This window comes from Anomaloglossus baeobatrachus, chromosome 2 (genome assembly GCF_048569485.1).
Source record: "Anomaloglossus baeobatrachus isolate aAnoBae1 chromosome 2, aAnoBae1.hap1, whole genome shotgun sequence".
Taxonomy (NCBI): Eukaryota; Metazoa; Chordata; class Amphibia; order Anura; family Aromobatidae; genus Anomaloglossus; species Anomaloglossus baeobatrachus.
In genome coordinates, this window is record NC_134354.1 from 646,499,513 (window position 1) to 646,525,904 (window position 26,392).

General features: G+C 45.4%; 1 protein-coding gene across 1 annotated transcript in view; it reads left to right on the plus strand.

Annotated features, from left to right (window-relative positions):
- RNF41 (ring finger protein 41) overlaps window positions 1-26,392 on the plus strand; it is a 112,823-nt gene that overhangs the window by 16,656 nt on the left and 69,775 nt on the right. The window lies entirely within an intron of this gene.

Sequence of the window (26,392 nt, forward strand, 5' to 3'; positions counted from 1 at the left end):
CTTTTTAGGAACCATTTACTTGCTTTGTTCTGATTACTATATTAGACGTGTACATTATCAGTGAGACACCGAAATCTAGTCCAGAGTGAGCTCTAATGAATGGGTTAATATTGGGGGTCACATCCAGTAGATTAATTTCTGATTAGAAATCATTTCTATAAATCTGATTTAGGGTTTCCTTCTGCAGAATTGAAAATTGACATAACCTCTTGTATTCAACGGATGTCTGACGTTTTCTGTGAATGATTACATGTTAATTAATGCAGTCAGTATGTTTGGGTGGACATTCTGGAGTAGGTCCATACAACTCCGCAGGTCCAATCTAACATTTCTATCCTGTGAGAGCTTTCTCTTAAGCCATGTTTATATTACTTGTTTGTTTCATGAATTCAATGGTATCCTATGTGCTATGATAGTGCAAAAGCTAAAAATTGCAAGTCTGATCCATTTAGTGGATGAGAATAGTGTACCAATGACATGTAGCTCCTTCACCTATCCACGATGCAGAGGAATGTATGGAGCTAAAAAAAATATTGCATCTGCAATTGTAGATGTTAGGCTATGTGCGCACGTTGCGTAAATACATGCAGTTACGCTGCGCTTTGTAGCGCAGCGTAACTGCATGTGTCCTGCGTCCCCTGCACAGTCTATGGAGATTGTGCAAGGGCCGTGCGCACGTGGCATATTAGAACGCAGCGCTTCGGCTGGTGCCCGAATCACTGCGTTCTAAGAAGTGGCATGTCACTTCTTCCGTGCGCTTTGACGGCAGCCCCTGCTCTGTCTATGGCAGGAGCTGCAGGCAGAGCGCACGTTCTCGCCGGCACCATGCGCTTCAGAACGCAGCTTTTCAGCTGCGCTCTGAAGCGCACCTTTTCGGTGCGGTGCAGAGCGCACACGTGCGCACATAGCCTTACTGTCATGATTACTACAACTGCCTCCTGAATTTTGCCTTACTGTGAACCTGTGAGAATAGAAACATTTTATTGAAATTGTATTGATCATGTGACAAAGTGTATATTTTAAAGGAGTTCTCTGAGAATAAAATGGTGCGCCCTGGTATAATATAAAGATGTACTGCTCCTAATTGTCAGCTCACGAGCTGTATCACACATACCACAGTCAAGCACTGTGGTATGGTATGGTGGTTTGTGTGAAAAAAATATTTCTTCACGGACCACTACGGGCTTATCTACAGGTTCATTCTCTTCAATCTTTATTTTTCAGCTTGTCACCGTCAGTCTTTGCACTTGTAAAGCAGACTGATGGAGGAGAAGATGAAGCTGGAGATCTCCTCATCAAGCACAACATAGGTTTTAAAATTTTTACTCAACATCAGAGACAGCAGCTGACTGAAGTATGTGATACAGCTCTTGTGAGAGGAAACACAGGAGCTGTAGATCTTCTGTCTTCAGCCCGTACTAACACGTGACTAGGACTGGCTGTAGTTTGAAATAAAATAGTGTCCTCTATATAATTTTCGGAGAACCCGCTACTCATTACTTCGGGAAATCCGTCACCTCTATTAAAGGGAACCTGTCATCAGACATTTGGCTTTCAACCTAAATGTTTCCCCCTCTGCAGCTCCTGGGCTGCGTTCTAGCAAGGTTTCTATACTTTTTGTGCCCCCTTTTGAACCAAAATAAATACTTTATAAAGTTATACCTTTTTTGGTATGAAAATCTTGTTAATTCTCCATGGGGGCGGGCCGTCTGGCGTCCGTTGCTGTCCCTTACGCCGTCCCCCCACGCTCCAAATCATCCCTCCAGGACGCCGCCCACTGCGCCCGAGGTCCCGTGCACGCCGGGACACCTGGTGACGTGGTCGCAGGCACGAGAGTATGGGCGGCGCTGTGATTGCATCGCAAGTGCCCGCCCATACTTTCGTGGCCGTGCTCTCCCCTCTGTACGTCGCTCAGATCCTCTCCGCTCCTCCCATCTATTTCCTGCTGCAGGGTACGATGGGAAGGAGGTGACGTCTGGTCATTTGGCCGGCGCAGAACGCTGGAGGCAGAGGGGAAAGTGCGGTCACGAGGTTATGGGCGGCACTTGCTGATGACACTTACAGCACCGCCCATAACCTCGTGCCTGCGCAAAACTTCACCAGCGGTCACACGTGCACGCAGTGCTCAGTCCCGCTACAGTCGCACAGCGCATGCGCAGGACCTCGGGCGCCCAGGGGCGGCGTCTTGAGATGCAATTCAGCGTTCGGGGGTGGCGTAAATCGGCAGGAGTACAGTAACTGACACCAGGCAGCCCGCCCCCATGGATAATTTACGAAATTTACATACGAAAAGGTACAACTTTATAAAGTGTTTTTATTTTGGTATAAAAGGGGCCAGAAAAACTAGAGTAACCTTGCTAGAATACAGCCCAGGAGCTGCAGAAGGGGAAACGTTTTAGGTTTATAGCTAAATTTCTGATGACAGGTTCCCTTTAACTTAGGCAGTGAGCTACATGCAGTGTTACGCAAAAGGGGCATGGTGCCGGCAGAGTCGTGCGCCCTGCATGCTACCTCTCCCTATAGACAGCATGCAAACCGCACGAAAGAAGTGACATGTCACTTCTTAGAACGCAGCGATTCGGGCAGCAGCCGAATCCCTGCGTTCTAATATGCCACGTGCGCACGTCTCCTGCACAATCTCCATAGATTGTGCTGGGGACGCAGGATGCATGCAGTTACGCTGCGGTGCAGAACGCAGCGTAACTGCATGCAATACGCACACGTGCGCACATAGCCTAACAATGTTTTGAACTTTTGCCTTTCAGGTTCCATATCTTACATCCACTACAGCTACAGGGACTACCTTCATTTTATAGACAATCATCTTGTATATCTCTTAAATTTGTCTTGCAACTATTTAGCACATGATTAGTTATGTAGATTCTTGTAATGTCACTGTATTGTTACTGTTTTGCTAAAAAAAAAAATCTAAATTTTAACATTTATTATGCTATGTGCGCACTGGGAAATGGAATTTTCTTGAGAAAATTCCGCATGCTCTCAAAGATTACCGCACCCGCGGTAAAAAACCGCGGCAAACCGCATGCGGTTTGACCGCGGTATTGTTCGCGGTTTTGCCGCGTGCGGGTTGGGATGTGCTTTATTGCATTCAATGCAATAAAGCACATTGAAAAAAAAAGTCATTTAATTCTGGGATAGTAGATAGACGGGGGGGATAGACAGCTACATTTCTCACGGTCGGCAGTGAGTTCACATTACCGGCCGTGGGAAATGACCGGTAATTACCTCTGCTGTCTGCTGCATTCATTCAGCGCTGTGTCTGTGACATATATATGAGAAGATGAGGGCAAAATGTGACAAATAATTGTGGCATCAAATACAGACTACACCCTATTAATTGACATAAAAAACAGGAGGACCATGGGAATAGTAGTCAAAAGGTCATGAAATGACCAATTCAAAATGACAACAATCACTACTTTTTTTTGCAAAAATATAACAAATATTTTATTAGTATAATAAATAGCAAAAAAGTGACATAACACAATAACAGCAGCATTAGACAAAGATCAGGCTCAACAAGGAGATGTCACTGACACAAAAGAACCAGGAATCCACCGCTCATTAGGGGAGCAGAATCACCAAATTAATAAGTGGGACATGGTCAAAGGAATCGCCGGATAATGGATCCACAGTAAACCCAGTGCTCCGAGATGCGCACACCTATTATAGTATGCACCAAAAGGGAACAACATACATGGGGGATCCAATGCCCGGAGGGTCAAACCATGTGCCACACAATAGTCATAGCAGAGACAAGTACTAATCAAAAAGCATCACATTAACATACAATAGTCCCTGTACTGCACTCCTCCATAATGAGGAAGGTGGAACCCGAGTAAAACGTGCCCCGACGCGCACGTTTCGATGTCTTCTTCGGGGGGCCGTGGTGTACTGTCACATAAAGGGACTGCGTTTAAATATACCGCTCTCCTGTCCAGCCGGGCAGCGATTGGTCGCGTGCGGGGTGGGACTCCGGCAGTGGGCCGCGTCATAGGGCATTCCCGGATCTGACGCGGGCGCTTCCTGTGTCGTCACACAGAGCGCACGCGTCACTCCGTACGGAAGCCGGCCGACGCGAGCATATCCTGAGTCACAGCGCGCACGCGCTCCACGGCCACGGCCATTAGAAGGATGGGCAAGAAAGAGGGCAAAAGAAATGGCAGTATATATATATATATATATATATATATATATATGTGCACATCCATACATCCCGATATTTGGGGACTGAATATAGAAAGACAGTCCCATCTTACATTACCCCAAGAACCATATATATACAAAGACCAATCGTAACGTCCCCCAAAACCAACGATTACAATCATGAACCAGCACGAAGGCAGATATGAACTCTAGGGCAACCGATGTTATGATAATAGATAGTGAGCAAGAAATAACTATACCAGAATCAATTTACAATAACCATACTGGTGTCCAATAAATGGCGCTCCTAATTGCTTCAATGCGACCATCTAGTCCGTAATGTAAAGTTATGGATAGAGTCCAGATGCATATATCAGCAATCTATATGGGGGCATGCACAATTACATCTTCAATGCCCTCCTCCTTCTTGCCATCTTCATCTCTTTTATTTCATTCTGACACCATACATTGGTTGGAGACAGGATATATCATCAGCCCACAACATGGGTCCATAGATGTAAACATGTTCGATGCAACCAAAAATATTTCATGCAATGGTAGATATATCTATGTCCCCTTGGCAGGGAGGGGAACGGTAGAATTCCAAACGCAGAGAAATAGAGCCTGTAGAAAGGGACAGACCAAAAACAAAGGACAAACACCAACATAAATAAACAAAGTTTTAAAACCAGAACACTGAGGCAAGTGACTAAAACATCACAAATAAATGAGTCAGAAGAAGCTGAGTCAGGTGGAAAAAATTGACTGACGGAGCAAGACCTCATAAAAAGGGAGCGAAGGACAACTTCTCATTGAGTCCCCCAGGTGTCATGGTGCCCAAAATGACAATCCACCTGCATTCAAGGCGCGACAATGCCTGCTGGTAATTGCCGCCCCTTGAACCAAGATGTAATTTGTCAATAGCCTTCACTCTAAAGGATGCAGGATTGCAATCGTGATGCGTCTTATAATGTCGAGGGATGGTGCGAAGAGTTCAAATCCTCAACATCCTTTGCCGCCACAATGTCTCTGACATGTTCGCGTGTACGCACCCGAAATTGTCGGGTTGTCAAACCAACGTACAGCAGATTGCATCCGCATTTTGCCAGGTAGATTACATGATCGGTATTACTCGAAATATAGTGTCTGATTATGAACTCTTTCGTACCATCCACTGACAAAAAAGAGGAGGCCCTATCAATGTTTTTACAGGCGATACATGAACCACAGGGAAAGCAACCCCATCTTGGTTTCCCGATGTTAAAGGGGAGGACATCACGATGCACATAATGACTGTGCACTAAGATGTCTCGCAGATTCCTACCCCTCCTTGCCGTCATGAGGGGATGATCAGAGAGAGCCTTCGCCAAAGAAGGTTCCGTTTTCAAAACAGACCAATGTTTGTCAAGAATGCGTCTTATCTCACCCCACTGGTTATTAAAAGTGGATATGAACCGTATTGGTCCAGTGCTGGGCTCCGTTTTATTGGGTACAGATAGAAGTTGGTGTCTAGAAGTGGCTCTGGCCCTGGAATGAGCTCGTTTCACACTCCGAGCACTGTATCTCCTATCCCTGAACCGCTGGGACAGATCCCCGGACTGTATGGCAAAGGACTCATTAGAAGAGCATATCCTCCTAATCCTCAAAAACTGTCCCACAGGGATTGCCCTAATGGTTGAGGACAGGTGGGAGGATGATGCATGTAATAGGTCTGTTCAGACTGACGTTTTCCGGAAGGAGACGTCGGTGAACAGTCTATCAGATTGAATAGAGATGTTAATATCCAAAAAGTCCATGGACTCCGAATCACTCCTGAAGGTCATCCTGACATTGCGATCATTGGAATTCAAAATAGAAATAAAAGAAGATAATTCAAGGTCGGTTCCCCCCCAGATGATGAACACGTCATCGATGTATCTAAGCCAGCACTGCAAATGGGAGGCGGCGCAGGCGCCGTCGCCGAAAATCTCCCTCTCCCAATAGCCGAGAAAGAGATTTGCGTACGACGGCGCGCACGCCGCGCCCATCGCAGTGCCACGCTTCTGGAGGAAGAACCGGTCCTTGAAAAGAAAAAAATTCCGTGTCAGGATGAACTCCAGGAGCTCGAGGACCAGATCCTGCATAGATGTCTCCCAGCGGCTCATTCGCAGGAAAAACTTAGTTGCCAACAACCCATCCTTGTGCTGGATACAGGAGTAGAGGGACTCCACATCAGCTGCCACCAAGATAGAACCATGATCAAGATACAGTCCGTCAATCCGCCTCAGGACGTCCGACGTATCTCTGACATAGGAGGGGAGCGTTTCAACCAATGGATGCAGATAGTATTCTATAAATTTACAAATTGGGTCGCATAGCCCTCCTATGCCAGAGACAATAGGACGCCCTGGGGGACAACGGGGGTTCTTATGTATCTTGGGCAGCAAATAAAAAGTTGGAGTTACTGGAGATTTGATGTGGAGCCCCTCATACACTTTTAGTAATAATTCCCCGGGACAGAGCCATGTCCAGAACACCAACCAATTCAGCCATAAATTCACCAGTGGGGTTATAAGACAATGAGATATATGCATCCTGATTTCTCAACTGTTTAAAGGCTTCACGCTCGTACATCTGGACTGGCCAGATGACCACGTTCCCGCCTTTGTCCGCAGGTTTGATTACAATCCCCTCCATGGATTTCAATTCGCTTAAGGCGTTTCTCTGTTTCATGGAGAGGTTGTGATGGTGACCTGATCGATCAAGTTTTTTCAGATCTTCCATCACTAGTTTGTTAAAGATCTCCACCTGCGGGCAAAGGGCAATAGGAGGAAACGTGGTTGATTTGGGATACACCTTAGGTGGAAATTTACCTGTTGTGGTACCCATAGACTCCTCCTCCAATTCCTCCAAAGTGGCAATTGCCTCCAGTTCTCTAGATGTAAACTGTTGGGAGTCAGCATTGCCTCGAGAATGCAGCTTGTGGAGAACTAACTTTCTTGAAAATAAGTGAAGATCTTTAATCACTGTAAAGAGATCAACATTAGAGTCGGGAGAGAAAGTAAGCCCCAACTTAAGAACCTCCACCTGATCCTTACTCAAAGAAATATTAGATAAATTTATCACCTGAAGATCGTTTTTACTTTTCTTGTCAAGTGATTGTGGAGGAGTCAATTTCCGTTTCTGATTGGGGCCTTTTCCCCCCCGATTTTCCGTTCTTAATGGTAAATGGAATCTTTCAAGAAATTTATTGGCCTTGTTTCCCACAGGCTGCATCTCTTCTGTTGAGGAAATTGAAGAAAAGGAGCCAGAGCGAGAGCGTGTGCCTTGTTTCTTGGATGGACGATTATGTCTCCATCTGTATACATAGCCACTGCTATAATCAGATGCATCTCTCTGATACTTTTTGGTCTTGACTCCAATTATCTCCTTTTCCCATTTGGCGAACTCTCTCTCCAAATCCTCATTCAAAGAGGAGAGTCCCTCACTAGATAGCGCCAAAGTAAGTTTCTCATAGGTTGAATTAATCTCAGACTCCAATTTACTAAGAGTACTTATATTATGCTCAATCAACAAGTTCATATATGTCACAGAGCATATATTGGAGGCTGCGTCCCATTTTTCCTTAAAGGTTGCCTCCTCAATCTCAAAGGAGGGGCAAAGTTGGATCCGCAATCCCCGGGGGATCAAGCCCTTCTCCACATACCGCTCCATAAAAGTCTTGTTCCACCAGACTCTCGTTTTCTGATTCAATAATGATTTCAATTTACTCGTCAATGAAATGGTTGCCTCAGTGTCTGAATTAAAACCAGCGACAGGACTCTCCTTGAAGACCTGATCAATTTTTTGGAGCCATGCAAGTTCACGTGCTCCTGAGTCCATCTGCCCTCTTGAAACTGCTGTGAAAAACACAGGGAAGAGACATATATATGAGAAGATGAGGGCAAAATGTGACAAATAATTGTGGCATCAAATACAGACTACACCCTATTAATTGACATAAAAAACAGGAGGACCATGGGAATAGTAGTCAAAAGGTCATGAAATGACCAATTCAAAATGACAACAATCACTACTTTTTTTTGCAAAAATATAACAAATATTTTATTAGTATAATAAATAGCAAAAAAGTGACATAACACAATAACAGCAGCATTAGACAAAGATCAGGCTCAACAAGGAGATGTCACTGACACAAAAGAACCAGGAATCCACCGCTCATTAGGGGAGCAGAATCACCAAATTAATAAGTGGGACATGGTCAAAGGAATCGCCGGATAATGGATCCACAGTAAACCCAGTGCTCCGAGATGCGCACACCTATTATAGTATGCACCAAAAGGGAACAACATACATGGGGGATCCAATGTCCGGAGGGTCAAACCATGTGCCACACAATAGTCATAGCAGAGACAAGTACTAATCAAAAAGCATCACATTAACATACAATAGTCCCTGTACTGCACTCACCCATAATGAGGAAGGTGGAACCCGAGTAAAACGTGCCCCGACGCGCACTGCGATGGGCGCGGCGTGCGCGCCGTCGTACGCAAATCTCTTTCTCGGCTATTGGGAGAGGGAGATTTTCGGCGACGGCGCCTGCGCCGCCTCCCATTTGCAGTGCTGGCTTAGATACATCGATGACGTGTTCATCATCTGGGGGGGAACCGACCTTGAATTATCTTCTTTTATTTCTATTTTGAATTCCAATGATCGCAATGTCAGGATGACCTTCAGGAGTGATTCGGAGTCCATGGACTTTTTGGATATTAACATCTCTATTCAATCTGATAGGTCTGTTCAGACTGACGTTTTCCGGAAGGAGACGTCGGTGAACAGTCTATTACATGCATCATCCTCCCACCTGTCCTCAACCATTAGGGCAATCCCTGTGGGACAGTTTTTGAGGATTAGGAGGATATGCTCTTCTAATGAGTCCTTTGCCATACAGTCCGGGGATCTGTCCCAGCGGTTCAGGGATAGGGGATACAGTGCTCGGAGTGTGAAACGAGCTCATTCCAGGGCCAGAGCCACTTCTAGACACCAACTTCTATCTGTACCCAATAAAACGGAGCCCAGCACTGGACCAATACGGTTCATATCCACTTTTAATAACCAGTGGGGTGAGATAAGACGCATTCTTGACAAACATTGGTCTGTTTTGAAAACGGAACCTTCTTTGGCGAAGGCTCTCTCTGATCATCCCCTCATGACGGCAAGGAGGGGTAGGAATCTGCGAGACATCTTGGTGCACAGTCATTATGTGCATCGTGATGTCCTCCCCTTTAACATCGGGAAACCAAGATGGGGTTGCTTTCCCTGTGGTTCATGTATCGCCTGTAAAAACATTGATAGGGCCTCCTCTTTTTTGTCAGTGGATGGTACGAAAGAGTTCATAATCAGACACTATATTTCGTGTAATACCGATCATGTAATCTACCTGGCAAAATGCGGATGCAATCTGCTGTACGTTGGTTTGACAACCCGACAATTTCGGGTGCGTACACGCGAACATGTCAGAGACATTGTGGCGGCAAAGGATGTTGAGGATTTGAACTCTTCGCACCATCCCTCGACATTATAAGACGCATCACGATTGCAATCCTGCATCCTTTAGAGTGAAGGCTATTGACAAATTACATCTTGGTTCAAGGGGCGGCAATTACCAGCAGGCATTGTCGCGCCTTGAATGCAGGTGGATTGTCATTTTGGGCACCATGACACCTGGGGGACTCAATGAGAAGTTGTCCTTCGCTCCCTTTTTATGAGGTCTTGCTCCGTCAGTCAATTTTTTCCACCTGACTCAGCTTCTTCTGACTCATTTATTTGTGATGTTTTAGTCACTTGCCTCAGTGTTCTGGTTTTAAAACTTTGTTTATTTATGTTGGTGTTTGTCCTTTGTTTTTGGTCTGTCCCTTTCTACAGGCTCTATTTCTCTGCGTTTGGAATTCTACCGTTCCCCTCCCTGCCAAGGGGACATAGATATATCTACCATTGCATTAAATATTTTTGGTTGCATCGAACATGTTTACATCTATGGACCCATGTTGTGGGCTGATGATATATCCTGTCTCCAACCAATGTATGGTGTCAGAATGAAATAAAAGAGATGAAGATGGCAAGAAGGAGGAGGGCATTGAAGATGTAATTGTGCATGCCCCCATATAGATTGCTGATATATGCATCTGGACTCTATCCATAACTTTACATTACGGACTAGATGGTCGCATTGAAGCAATTAGGAGCGCCATTTATTGGACACCAGTATGGTTATTGTAAATTGATTCTGGTATAGTTATTTCTTGCTCACTATCTATTATCATAACATCGGTTGCCCTAGAGTTCATATCTGCCTTCGTGCTGGTTCATGATTGTAATCGTTGGTTTTGGGGGACGTTACGATTGGTCTTTGTATATATATGGTTCTTGGGGTAATGTAAGATGGGACTGTCTTTCTATATTCAGTCCCCAAATATCGGGATGTATGGATGTGCACATATATATATATATATATATATATATATATATATATATATACTGCCATTTCTTTTGCCCTCTTTCTTGCCCATCCTTCTAATGGCCGTGGCCGTGGAGCGCGTGCGCGCTGTGACTCCGGATATGCTCGCGTCGGCCGGCTTCCGTACGGAGTGACGCGTGCGCTCTGTGTGACGACACAGGAAGCGCCCGCGTCAGATCCGGGAATGCCCTATGACGCGGCCCACTGCCGGAGTCCCACCCCGCACGCGACCAATCGCTGCCCGGCTGGACAGGAGAGCGGTATATTTAAACGCAGTCCCTTTATGTGACAGTACACCACGGCCCCCCGAAGAAGACATCGAAACGTGCGCGTCGGGGCACGTTTTACTCGGGTTCCACCTTCCTCATTATGGGTGAGTGCAGTACAGGGACTATTGTATGTTAATGTGATGCTTTTTGATTAGTACTTGTCTCTGCTATGACTATTGTGTGGCACATGGTTTGACCCTCCGGGCATTGGATCCCCCATGTATGTTGTTCCCTTTTGGTGCATACTATAATAGGTGTGCGCATCTCGGAGCACTGGGTTTACTGTGGATCCATTATCCGGCGATTCCTTTGACCATGTCCCACTTATTAATTTGGTGATTCTGCTCCCCTAATGAGCGGTGGATTCCTGGTTCTTTTGTGTCAGTGACATCTCCTTGTTGAGCCTGATCTTTGTCTAATGGTGCTGTTATTGTGTTATGTCACTTTTTTGCTATTTATTATACTAATAAAATATTTGTTATATTTTTGCAAAAAAAAGTAGTGGCTGTGTCTGTGACAGTTGCGGCTGGATGTAAGCAGCGCAGGACGTCGGAGCGGTGTGGATTACGTCGGAGCTTTGTTGCGGGAGGGGTTGATAAAATGGTGAACGAGGCTTGTTTTGTTTTATTTAAAATAAAGGATTTTTGTGTGTTTTTTCACTTTACTTACGGGTTGATCATGTCAGCTGTCTCAGACTCTGCCATGATCAATCCTGGAGTTAATGGCGGTGGTCCCCCACCATCATTAACCCCTTGTATTACCCTGCTGCCACTGCTACACGGCGGCAGGAAGAGCCGGGGACACGCCGGTGCTGCCGCATAATGCATGCGACAGTGCCGGGGCAGCTGCGGCTGATATTCTCGGCTGCGGGAGGGGGAGTGAGGCAGGGGACATTAACCCTGCCCCTCTCCCTCCCCAGCCTGAGAATACCGGCCCGCTGCTGTGTGCTTACCTCGGCTGTACGGTAAATATGCAGCGGAGCCCACGTTCTTTGTTTTCTATATTTCCGTTTTCTTTCTATGTGTGTTCTATGTGTCTGTGTCTGTGATCGATGTCTGTGATGTGTGTGTGTTCTATGTGTCTGTGATGTCTGTATGTGTCTGTGATGTGTGTGTGTTTACTCTCTGCACGGCTTCCTCTTCCTGTAATGACATCACTTCCCTGCAAAACCGCAGACAAGCGATGTACATTACCGGAGGTAAACCGCGAAATACCGCAGGGAATAACGCAGGAAAACGCAGTGAACCGCACAGAATTTGCTGCCTGCGTTATTCCCTGCGGGATTTCACGATTAACATTGGAGTCAATGTAGTGAAATCCCGCAGTGACGTGCGGAAAAGAATTGACATGCAATTGTTTTTGCTGCGGGAATCCCGCAGCAAAACATGCAGCTGTCAAATTCCGCCCAGTGCGCACAGGATTTTCTTTTGCCCATAGGTTTTGCTGGTGATTCACTGCAGAGATGTTATGAACATTTTCTGCAGCGAAACATGCAGCAAAACCGCAAAAAATCCGCGGCAAATCCGGTAAGTGCGCACATAGCCTTATAGTGTAAACTCACCTTTTGACTTTAAACCCAGCCTGAATCCTTCTGGGAGTGCTCTTTATCAGAATCGAGCATGTCTCAACCAAAGTCTAATCCCAGGTCTCTTCTACACTTTCCCAATGTTGATGTATACTGGTTGACGCACTTGGGTATATATGTACAGCTTTTTCTTCTATTCTACCCACAAGTGTTCAATTTGGTTGAGGTCTGGGGACTGTGGAGGCCAATCCAGCACCTTTTTTTTTTTTTTACTATTGTCATTGAACCATTTCTTTGCCAAGCTCTATGTATGCTTTGGGTCGTTGTCCTGCTGGAACACTGTTGTATTTTTCATACCCATAGTATTGAAGTGTACGATGTAACTCGTTTTGTAGGATACCCATATAGCTCGGCACATCAACAATTATTCAGATATAATAATCACATTCTGAAACCTCAACATAACGCTCCAAACCTTGTGTGTAAGGCTGGTTTCACACTACGTCTTTTTAACATCCGTCCTTAACGTTATTTTAGCGGACAAGCGGATCCAGTGCAAATGCGTTTTCATTTCAATGCATTTGCAATGGACTCGCGTTAACATCCGTTCACCTGCGTTTGCCTGCGTTATAGTGAGGATCCAGTGACTTGCAGTTTTTTAACATGTTTCAAAAACGCTACTTGTAGCGTTTTTGAGCTCCGTCCAAATACTGCAAATTGCTGGATCCTGACTATAACGCACGCAAACGCAGGTGAACGCTGGCGTGCTGATAGACAGGATCCTGCTTTTGTACTGAGCATGCCCAGAAAGTACTGAGCATGCCCAGAACCAGTCTCGCGTGATCTGTCTATCTCTCTACTCCCTCCCTCACCCTCTCTCTCTCTATCTCTGTCTTTCCCCCTTCCTCTCTCTCCCACCTGAGAGCTGCGGACACTCGTAACCAAGGTAAATATCGGGTAACCACTTCTCTTAGTTACCCGATGTTTACGTTGGTTACCCGTGCAGGCAGCCCTGCTCCTAGCAGCTGCAGACACTCGTAACCAAGATAAATATCGGGTATCCAAGGCCGATGTTTACCTTGGTTACCAGCGTCTGCAGCTGTCAGAAGCCTCCTCCCAGTCTAGTTCCCCTCACTCCCGATCACATGACTCCAATGCCCGCCCCTAAACATCCAGTGCAGGATCCTGCAAAATAACATATGCGTTTGCATACGTTATTTGCTGTAAAAGCAGGATCCGTACTTCCGCTAAAAAAACGTTTTCAGCGGATGTTAAAAAGACGTAGTGTGAAACTAGCCTTAGGCCTCTTTCACACGTCAGTGATTCTGGTACGTTTGTGCTTTTTTTTTTTTTTTTTTTTTTTCTTTTCTACGTACCAGAATCACTGACATACGCAGACACATTATAATCAATGGGTCTGCTCACACATCAGTTTTTTTTTTTTTCCACTGCACGTGTCCTTGATTGCCGCACGGAGACATGTCCATTTTTTTTTTCTGGCATCACTGATGTTCCACGGACCACGCAGTGGTGTGATCCGTGAAACACGTGCCAGACAAAAAGTGCATATAAAATAAAAATCATTTTTTACTCACCCGGTTTCAGCCGCGCTCTCTGCAGCCTGTGCTGCCTGCTGCTTCTGAGCCGGCTCATTACTGTCGTGCATATTCATGAATGCACGACCCAGCCGACCCGGAAGCAGCTGCTGCGGGGGTCAGCGCCGGCCGGATGCACACAATGTATTTTTTTTTGTATAATTTTTTTTTTTTTTTTCTTTTTAGTGCACTTTGGTCACAAAACTGTATGCAAATCCTTATGCCAGCAAAGTCTATGAGAATCATGAAGTTTTGTGCACATTGTGGGGTCTTTTTTTTTTTTTTTTTGGTGTTCTCACCTTGCAGATTTGATGCAGAAATAGAATGGACATGCTGCAGGTCTATGGCTATGTGCGCACGTTGCGTAAAAACATGCAGTTACGCTGCGCTTTGTAGCGCAGCGTAACTGCATGCGTCCTGCGGCCCCTGCACAGTCTATGGAGATTGTGCAGGGGCCGTGCGCACGTGGCGTCTAAGAGCGCAGCGCTTCGGCTACTGCCGAAGCGCTGCGCAAAAAGAAGTGACATGTCACTTCTTTCCTGCGCTTTGCCGGCAGCTCCTGCTCTGTCTATGGCAGGAGCTGCAGGCAGAGCGCATGGAATCGGCGCTCACTACGGACATTTCTGCAGCGATCTAAAGCGCACATGTGCTCTTCAGATCGCTGCAGAAATTTCTGCAGGGCTTGTACGCAACGTGCGCACATAGCCTATCAGTGTTTTAGCAGCGTTTTTTCCATGCCAGAATGCATAGTAAATGCATGGGGGGGTGAAACTTTTTTTTTTTTTTTGCCAAGAAATGTAGAAATTTCTGCAACTAAATACTCAGCATGCTCACCTTGCCTTACTGTGGAATCCTATTTGCAGCGATCAGCTGCTGAGGAGAGGAATGAGTATGGATCTGTACATATTGACATTGTGTGTTCTGCGCTCCTGCGGTGTCTGAGCATGCTGGGTTGAACAGCGTTCCAAAGTGATTGCGGTCAATGAACAAAGGGGAGGTTTGAAGGATTGCACAATAGTTGGAGGGGTGGAATGGTGCACTGAGGTACTCATTCACATATCTGGTTTTCTGTTTATATGAAATGCAATAACACATCTGTAGTCTAGATTCTCTCTTTATCTATATATAAATTATTCACAAAACATTAGGGATTTTTTGGCTTTGGGTGAAATTTTAGGATGATCCTAATATGCACTCTTAGCTTTCCAGGTGACCATAATGTGACCTTCTCTAAACTTTTGACTGCACATGTCCATCTGTTCAATGTTTCTCTACTTTTGCACAACTTGCTGTCCGCTAATAAGGAGCTCAATGGCAAAATTCACAACAGGTGTTTGATCCATTAATCTCCCAATACATTTTGGGGTGAAATTAGAATTGTATTTAAAGGGAACCTGTCATCAGAAATTTAGCTTGAAACCTAAAAGTTTCCCCCTCTGCAGCTCCTGGGCTGCATTGTAGCAAGGTTCCTGTACTTTTTGTGGCCCCTTTTAAACCAAATTAAATACTTTTATAAACTTGTACCTTTTTTGCTATGTAAATTTTGTAAATCGTTCATGGGGGCGGGCTCTCTGGTGACCGTTGCTGTTCCTCCAGCACATTGACGCCGTCCCCCCACGCTCCATTTCATCCATCAGGACGCCGCCCACTGCGCCCGAGGTGCCGCCCACGCCAGGATCGCTGGTGACGTGTCACAATCACGAGATTATGGGTGGCGCTGTGATTGCATCGCAAGTGCCCGCCCATAATCTCGTGGACGCGCTTTCCCCCACTGCCTCCAGCGTTCTGCGCAAGCGCTGGCCGGCCAAATGACCTGACGTCACCTCCTTCCCATCTTACCCTGCAGCAGGGCAAGATGGGAAAGGGGTAACGTCTGGTCATCTGACCAGCAAGCGCGTGCGCAGAACGCTGGAGCAAGAGGGGAAAGTGCGGTCACGAGGTTATGGGCGGCACTTGCTGATGACACTCACAGCGCCGCCCATAACCTCGTGCCTGCACAAAACGTCACACGTGCACAGTACCGCTACAGTCGCACAGCGCATGCGCGGGACCACTGGTGCCCAGGGGCGGCGTCCTGAGATATGAAATTCAGCGTTGGGGGTGGAGGGGGAGGGGGGCGGCGTAAATCTGCTGGAGGAACAGCAACGGTCACCAGAGAACCCGCCCCCATGGACGATTTACAAAATTTACATAGCAAAAGGTACAAGTTTATAAAGTATTTAATTTGGTTTAAAAGGGGCCACAAAAAGTACAGAACCTTGCTAGAATGCAGCCCAGGAGCTGCAGAGGGGGAAACTTAGCTTTAAAGCTTAAAAAAAAAAAAAAAAAAAAAAAAAATTTCTGATGACAGGTTCCCTTTAACCCTCCAGTTCTGTTCAGGTCCATATGACCTGAAATGATATTTGAGACCCTGCATATTATTATTTTTTTTTTTTTTTTTTTTTTTTGTGCGGATCTGAAACTTGTGATTGACTTTTTTCCTCATTTTGTTTTACTTTTTTTGCTACACGCTGATTAAGCTGGGTTCACACACAGCGACAGCGACATCACTGTTACAAGGTCGCTGTTACGTCACAGAAAATGGTGACGTAAGTCGCTGTTATGATCGCTGCTTAGCTGTCAAACACAGCGACGCTGCAGCGATCATAACGTCGCCACATGTGCAGAGAGCAGGGAGCCGCGCACACTGCTTAGCGCTCCTAGCTACAGTACACATCGGGTTAATTAACCCGATGTGTACTGCAGCTACATGTCACAGTGCAGGGAGCCGCGCACACTGCTTAGCGCTGGCTCCTTGCTCTCCTAGCTACAGTACACATAGGGTTAATTACCCGATGCGTACTGCAGCTACATGTGCACAGAGCAGGAGCCGGCACTGGCAGCGAGAGCGGCGGAGGCTGGTAACTAAGGTAAATATCAGGTAACCAGGGAAAGGTCTTCCCTTGGTTACCCGATGTTTACGCTGGTTACAGCTTTCCGCAGCTGCCAGACGCCGGCTCCTGCTCCCTGCTCGCTTCATTTCGTCGCTCTCTCGCTGTCACACAGTGATGTGTGCTTCACAGCGGGAGAGCGACGACCAAAAAATGAAGCAGGACATTCAGCAACGACCTCACAGCAGGGGCCAGCTCGTTGCTGGATGTCACACACAGCGACAGCGACGGGACGTCGCTGCAACGTCGCAGAAAATGGTGACGTAGCAGCGACGTCGTCGTCGCTGTGTGTGACACCACCTTTACACTTGTACTGTTCGGGTCAATATGACCTGATAACATTTTATACTGTTCAACAGGTCACTGATTATTTCTGGCTGCAAAATTTTGTTTTCCTGTGTACTTCATCTCATTATTCAAAAGGGTGGAGGTTTCGCTGTTCTTATCAGTAAGCAAGTACTCATCCAGTCATTTCACTTTCAAATCAACTAAGTTTGTGGAATTCCGAAACCGGTTGCCACATATTTAGGGCTACAATGTCTCTTGAAAGGTTTCATGAGATTTCTAGAGTACTGCGGTTTGATAATAAAGCAGATCGAAATGAAAGAAGAGCTAAAGATAAATTTGGCCCCATTAGAAATGTTTGGAATAAATGGGTAGAGATTCCACCAAAATTATATAACATTGGTGAAGCAGTAAAGCGGGCTTTACATGCTACGATATTTCTAGCAATTGCTAGCGATATCGTACGCAAAAGCACCCGCCCCCGTCGTGCATGCGATATCGTGTGATGCTGCCGCAGCTACGGCAGCGTCACACGCACTTACCTGGTCGGCGGCGGCGCTGTGACTGCCGAACAATCCCTCCCTCAAGGGGGAGGTGCGTTCGGCGTCACGGCGATGTCACCGCTACGTCACTAAGCGGCCAGCCGATCAAAGTGGAGGGGCGGAGATGAGCGGGACGAACATACCACCCACCTCCTTCCTTCCTCATTGCGGGCGGGATGCAGGTAAGGTGAGGTTCCTTGCTCCTGCGGTGTCACACACAGCGATGTGTGCTGCCTCAGGAACGAGAAACAACATCCATAAACAACCATTAACAATTTTTGGTTTTAGGACGACCTCTCCATGGTGAACGATTTTCACCACTTTGGAGGATGTTTAAGGTCGCTGGTAAGTGTCACACGCTGCGATACCGTTAATGACGCCGGATGTGCGTCACTAATGACGTGACCCCGACTATAAAACATTAACGATATCGTTGCGTATAAAGCCCCCTTAAGTGTCGACCAAGTGGCGGTATTCCGAAGTAGGTGCCAGTTCAGACAATATATACAGAGTAAGGTAGCAAAGTACGGCATCGAGATATGGACACTTTTGCTGTCACAAAGTTCATACGCTGTAAATGCTTAAGTGTATACAGGAAGAAACCCTTGAGAAAGCTGAAAAAAAATAAAAATAATCAGGGTATGAGAGTTGTCCACGTGACATTTTGTCCTTTTAGCTCTTGATTTGGCTCATGTGACAACTTCTTCACATCCTACCAACTGGGCCATATGTTGCGAAAAAGACAACTTACCCTGATGGCACCTATACGGAAAAACAAGCCAGAACTGCCACAAGGTATCCTTAGTAAAAGATGTGCACAGTTCTACTTTTTATTTTACTGGAGATATAACAGTTGTGACTTGTGTTCCCAAAAAAATCCCAAACAGGTCATTCTAATGAGCACAGTACACCATGGCAATGCAATAAGTAATCGATAAAACAAAGCCAAACATATTAGATTATAATGCGACAAAAGGGGCAGTTGATACTCAGATCAAGCAATATAAACATACACATGCAAAACCAATTGGTGGCAAATGATGATTTACAACATTCTGGATGTTTCTGCTTACAAAGCATTTGTTTTATGGAGAGAAATCTACCCCAATTGGAACAGAAATAAGCTGCATAAAATTTTTTCTCGAATTAGGAAAACCCCTACTTAGGCCGTATATCGAAGCCAGAAAAGGAAACCCCAGAAGTGAAGTAGCAGCAGCCATTGTGAATAGTGTCCAGCAGCATGCTCAAAGACTCCATGGCCTCCACCAGCACCGCTACCGGCCCAAAAGGAAGAGATGGAGCTTCTGGCCATCTTCTTGTGACAATAAAACAAATCTGATGTGCTGGCTGTGCAAAATAGCTATGTAAAGGACATGTGTATTATATTCAATGTAAAAATGCATGAACCTGTTGAACCTTTTTTTTAGAAATTTTTTTATCATTTTGTTGTTTTCTAAAATGTTATCACAAAGTTAGATTTCATGATCTAGTAATAGAAATCTAAAACATGATTATTTGTGTGCAGAATGCTATAAAGCGAAGATAATTGCAAACAGCCCGTGTAACCTTTTTTCTGAAAAAAATAAAAAATTAGGTTTTATTTTTCATTTGTTTATGATCAACCATGTTCCTATACAGTTTAATAATGAAATGGGTATTCAAATAAAACACAGTAGCTGAAAATCAAGATTTTAATCGGTCGGGTCATATTGACCCGAAACGGTACAAGTGTATAGTGAATGCAAGCAGAACAGCGGAGTTAAACAGTCGTCCTCCTCATACTGGTCACATTTTGACATCATGAGAGCAAGATGACACCTAACAATGGATCGGCAGTACCTCGCAATTGTGAGGCTTCAAGCAGCCACTGAGCTTGGTGTCATCATCATTTTTGCTTCAGAGAGACTGGAAGAGTCACAAAGACATAGAAGTGAACATCCTTTGGTCACATCCCAGATTGATGACCACTTCATTGTGAACAATACCCTTTGGAATTGGATGATGAATGCCACACAACTTCTGGCACATTAAGGAAGGTTAGAGGCGCCCAAGTGTCATATCTTGCCATTTGCAGCAGTTTAAATTAGTGTGGACTGTGTGCTAGATGACCTGCAAGGGTACCTGACCACACCACCAGGCACCGTTGCCAGCTATGTTGGATGAGAGAAAATTGCAGAGTCCCTTCTTTATGTGAGGGACTTGAGGAACCAGTGTGCCTCAGTGCTGTTCACTGAGTAAAATTCACGTTTTGCAGAAATGATTGTTGGTACCAATGTTGGAGTCTGCAACGAGAGCTAAGCATCATCCACTGATGTCACCAGACGGGCCTTTTGGTGGTGTTACGGAGGGTATTCGTGTCTAGTCAATACAGAACTGCCCTACACTTTGTGAATGGTACAGTGACAAGCCACTACTAATTGAATAATATCATTAATCCAGTCATTGTGCCTCTGCATGAACAACACCTGCCTAATTTCAGTTTCATGCACAACAAATTTCCAGCTCATTGAGGTTGCATGATTAGGATGCGGTTGCTGAAGATTCAAATTTAATGGCCTCCACTTTCTCCAGACCTGAATCCCATAGTTGATCCTATAGGTTTTCTGAGTCATCATGTAGAGGCTCATAACACTGTACCCCAGAACCTCAATGACCTGAGGGCCGCCCTTCAAAAAGAGTGGGATGCAATACCTCAGCAGACAATCGCTTCCTGCCGTTGCTGGCACCAAAAACGGCTGATCGGAGTTGGTACGGGATGTTGGACCCTGGCTGAACAGACATTGATGACCTATCCTAAGGATAGGCCATCAATGTCTAATGTCCAATCTTTTAAATGCCTGACTTTTTTACTCCGTTTTTAGGCTCTTTGCGTTGGTAGTTATTTTTGTTCCAATTTCGGTCTATTTCACACCATAACACAAATGCATTGTATGCCAACACATCAAGAATGTTGTAAGACACAACTATTGGCCACCGAATTATTTTTTTTTTTATTTTTTTTTTTTTTTTCTTCAGGTGTTTTGAGTTGATCTAGACTGTACCTTTTTGTGGCATTGTAATGTAAAATCATGTCCGGCTTTATGTCTTCATTACTGATTGCACTATCGTGGTGCATTGTGCTCATCAGAATGACCGGTTTGTGTTTTTCTGGAAGGTAAAAAATTACTGTTGTATTCTCGGTAAAATATAACAGCTATAAACGTCTTACTGAGAATACCTTGCGGCAGTTCTGGCTTTTTTTTTTTTTTTTCTACCAGTACCCAGCATGGGCACTTCTTTTCAGCAACATCTGTCCCAGTTGGTATGAAGTGAAAAAATTGTCACATGCAACTTTCTGTCCTTTTGAGTCAGTGTGTCAAATCCAAAACTACGGGTCCCCCCCCCCCCCCCTCTTCAGTGTTTTTTTTTTTTTTTTTGTTTTGTTTTTTTTTTTCCCCCTATATATACCTGAGCGTATAACTTTTGCTGTCGAAGTCAATTAACAAAGGTTCAGACCTGCATAATGAATATTTAAAAAAATAAAAAATAAAAAAAAATCTCATTTCAAATTCTGTCATTTTTGACAATAGCAGGGATAAAGGAACAGTAAGGATGCGTACACACAGTGATTACTCTGCAGCTGAAAACTAATGTGCCCATGCTGCGGGAAATTTGTGGAATTTGGCCCGATTTTGTTTTTTTTTTTTTTTTTCCCCCTGCAGCGGAAATAGTGCAATTTCCCTGCGGAAAAATCTGCAGCATGTCAATGATTCCTGCGGATTTTTCCGCATTATCCCATATTTGCCTGCCTTATTTGAAGACACTGGAGTCATTTTCTCTGGTGCAGAGGAGTGCGGTGGAGCAGGAAGCAGGAGGTGGGCGGAGCCTGCACGAGCTCTGGTCATGTGACAGCCAAACCTAGTTCAGGCCCGCCCACCTTCTCCTGCACAGTGCAGACAGACACAGCCGGAAAGTGAAGTGCTGCGTGATGGAGGTAAGTATGAATGCCCCGATCACTCAGCACTTGTTCTGCATTGAGGATGTAGTGCCGAAGCCATGGTACTGTATCCTCAATGCAGAATGACCGCAGCATATCCGCAGGACATTCTGCAATAAAACCGCAGCATTAAAACAAAGTTGTGCTGCGGTTTTCTGGGAGCTCCTACGGATATATCCGCAGGACACTTTTTTTGTTTGTTTGTTTTTTTTAATTTATTTGTTTTGTTTTTTTTCCCCGGGGGCGCATAGCCTAACTGTCCTGTACCCCGGAAGTCTTTACGCGGTTTACTTGCCCAATCACTTAATTTTTCAGGGAAATGGATGATTTACCTGCAAGACTTTGCAGCTGAACAAAATAGCTCTGTTATATGTGAATGCAACCTAAAAAAAAAAAAAAAAAAAAAAAAATTCCTGAGCCATTGTGAAAGTCTTTTTCCTATTAAAATGAACAAAAAATTCCTTGCTGAATTGACGGCTTCAGGATCACCTGTAGACTTCCAGGCTATATGTGATTGTGTAGCTGTGAGACCTGGGGTACGGATGTCAGAGAAGGCCATAGTCTTCATAGAGAGAAGGCACAGGACGGTCATTACTGCCTGGGTTTTCCTACAATATTCCCAGCACTAAACAAGCACTTTGTATGCAGTAATATGATCGCTGTGTTTATGTAGGGAGCAGGAGCTGCTGGGTCATTGGACACCTATACAGCTCTATGTAGCCAGGAGGCTGCATTTTCCTTGTAATAAGGGCTGGTATGTTATCCCCAGTTACAAGAGAAATTAGATTAAAAAAAAAAAGTTAAATATTTTTAGTGAGCCTGTCTCCAGATTTGTAGGGGGGTATAAGCTGTAGCCACCACTGGTAATCTTATATAAAGCATTCTAGAATGCTGTATACATGTGCCTAAGCCACTCTGTATAACGTAAACAAAATACTTTATACTTTCACACGGGGCAGTCAGGGTCCGATGATTGTGATCGCTGTCCTCCTTCCCTGCTCTGTGTATGACACATCCAAACTCAGCCACACAGTATCCTCCATTGCGATCCTGCGCACGTCTCACTGGCCTGCTGAGGGCAAATCAAAGTATTGGAGTGTGCATATTCGGAGATTTTGACACTTCCTTGTGCTTGCGTATTACTGTACTTTGCTCTGCCTGCAGCAGGGTAGAGCAAAGTGTGCATGCGCTAAGGAGGCCTCTGTGTGGATGATGCGTCAGCCACACAAAGGAAAACTGTGATCGCGGGAAGAGGAGGCATCGGACGAGCCCAGCAACGCCCATCGGGCCCGACCACCCCACAGGTGAGTATAATAAAAGCTGTGTGTGTTAGAGATTGGCCTGGGCACTTTTGTATAAGGCTCTGTGCCCACGTAGCGTATTTTCAGGCAGTTAGGCTGTGTTCTGCACCACAATGTAACTGCATGCGTCCTGCGTCCCCAGCACAATCCTATGAAGATTGTGCCTAATCCATGCCCATGTGGCGTATTAGAACGCAGCGCTTTGGCTACTGCCGAAGCGCTGCGTTCTAAGAAGTGGCATGTCACTACTTTTGTGCGCTTTGCATGCATCCCCCGCTCTGTCTATGGGAGAGGCTGCATCCAGAGCGCATGAAATTGGCTTTTTAGTACGCAGTGTTTCTGCAGCGATTTGAAGCGCACGTGTGCTGTTCAAATCGCTGCAGAAATTTCTGCAGGGACAGAACACAACGTGGGCACATAGCCTAACCCCCTGAAAAACCTGAGTGACAGGGACCAAAAAACAAAGCACCATGTATCACAAAGACTTCAGATTACTTGACTATCCGAAAGAAGATTTTACAGCTCTTTAATGCTGCATGTATGGAGAAAAAAAATCAAAATGATGTTCATAAATGGGGGTAATTATATTGAACTTGTTAAAGTAGCCATTTACTTATACAGCAATAGTACACGTGAAAATTAAATGTTGCATTATATATTAAAGAAATCTGCCTTTTTTTTTTTCATTTTTATTTTTTTTTAAAAAACAAAACGGAAATTGAGAAATGATTATCTGTTTAAAATTGGTTATCCTGAGATGGCAGTTGGTGCAAATAGAGTTCTAAGGGCTAATGCACACATTGCATCCTGACCAGTGCAGAAATAAATGCACCCTCTGGCAGACTTGACGCTGCGTTTTACAAAAAGAATGCATCCAAAACTCATGTATTTTTGCAAGCAATTTACATGCGTTTTGGATGCATTTTTGTCAGTGCAGTCCCCCGGCTCTGCTACATGCCTGACAGACCGAGCCGGGCGATGAGAATGAACTCGGATGAACTGCACCCGACTTCATTGTCATCCCGCGGCTCTGTGTGCTGTCATGAACTCAGATGAACCTCCGAGGTCAGTGCCAGGACACAGGAGTCCTCAGCAGTGACGTCGGAGCTTCACCCGATTTCACTGACATTGCGCGGCTCTGTGTGTTTCAGCCTGATTTGTGGTAACACGTGAAGGATTCGCCTGTGACCGCAAATCCCCTGAGTGACTGAAGTTAGCAGCACGATCAGCGGTGCCGTCACTCGGGTGACCTGCGGCCACAGCTGGAGTCCTCCACCTGAGAGCGGTATCTGCGAGTAACCTCAGTGACAGCACAGTTTATCGCGCGGCTCACTTCAGTTGTTGCGTGGAGCTGACAGAGCGGTCATGGTCTGTGGCCGCTCGTGGTCTGCTTCATGTAGCAGAGCTGAAAGTGTCGTGGGACCTCATTTTGATTGCGTCGAACCTGGAGGGGTATTTGGGGATTAAGAAAGTGATGAAAGAGGGTGTTTTTTGTTTTGTGTTTTTCTTTCATTCCAAATAAAAGGTGTTTTTTTTTGTTTTTTTTTTTGTTTTGCATGTGTGTTTATTTTCTTTTAACTTGCAGGTTAATCATGGAAGGTATCTTGGGGAGACGCCTGCCATGATTAACCTAGGACTTAGTGACAGCTATGGGCTGCTGCCATTAACTCCTTATTACCCCGATTGCCACCGCCCCAGGGCAATTCGGGATGAGCCGGGTAGAGTCCTGGGACTGTCGCATCTAATGGATGCGGCAATTCCGGGCGGCTACTGGCTGATATTGTTAGCCTGGGGGGCTCCCCATAACGTGGAGCTCCCCATCCTGAGAATACCAGCCTTCAGCTGTGTGACTTTACCCTGGCTAGTATCAAAATTGTGTGTGTGTTCGTGTTCAATATAGACCCGCCCACCGGTGGCTGTGGTTGGTTGCAGTCAGACGCCCCCACGCTGAGTGACCGCTGTCTCACTGCAACCAATCATAGGCGTCGGTGGGCAGGGGAAGCAGGGAATAAAAGATAGAATAATGAGCAGCCAGCATTTTCAAAAGAGGAGAAGCCGCCACAGTGTGAACGCCATGCAGCCCCGCGCCGGGGATCGGTGAGTATGAGAGAGGGGGTGGGAGGGAGAGACTGAAAGACCTGCGTTTTTATGTAAAAAAATAAAGTATCGCAACAAAAATGCAGTGCAAACGCACTATTTAGCACTTTGGTAGCGTTTTTCTACAACTCATTGATTTCAATAGGTGTAGAACGCTGCCAAAACGCTCAAAAGAATTTACATGCTTTTTTAAACGCAGAGATTTTGTCAAATTTTTGACAATTGAACGCTGCACTTTAAAAAAAAAAAAAAAAAAAAACTTTGTGCACACGGATTTCGCACGATTCTCATATACTTTGCTGGGGAAGCAGAATGCATGCATTTTGACAATGTGACAGTGCAGCTTAAAACGCTGCGGAAACGCAAACCCCCCCCCGCAACGTACGCATGAGCCCTAAGTAGAAAACAAACTGACGCTTCTAGAGAACTTTTCAGCAGAATGTCTGTGTCCCATCACCCACACTGATGATTTGCTGGTGTCTGAGCTGTAAACAGTTAGGCCACGTCCCTTTCAGGGCTGTGAAGCTGGTAAGCCAAAACTGAATCCGAATCTTGACTCCTCAAATTCCCTGACTCCGACTCACTCATACATGGCTCATGTTTAAGTGATAAATTTACTGTAGTAAAATAGTAACATCAGACTTTTCATTACCATTATGATACAACAAAGCTATTTAGATAGTGCATAAAATATTTATTGGAATATAACTCTTGAACACCACTTTTTAATTGTAAATATGCAATACATTGTGCAATAACCGGTTTCAACAAAAATGTACGGAATTAAATTTGTGCAGTCCTATGAATCTGCTATGATTTATAGTATCTCCTCAATCACATCCTCCTTCATGGATGACCTCAAATTTGATCTAATTATTTTAAGTCAAGACAAGAATCTGTACTCTAACTTTGGTTGTGGGGGCAAAGCGTTGACTACATGGTCAAAATCTCTAACAATTTCAGAGTGTAAAGCAGACCTGGGCAAGGGGCGGCCCACGGGCCACATCCGGCCCGCCTATTCTCTGTGACCGGCCCGCCTGGCTCAGGGCGTCCTTGCTGGCCGGTCACTGATGAGGGCAATATGAGCTGTTGTCCGGAGCTCCAGGCTCCGGGAGGCGCGTGGTCAGATTGCCCTCATCACACGCTGCGTGTCGGATAAGAAACAGAGGACAGATCCTGCAGCTCCGCACAGTCAGTGCAGGCAGCGGA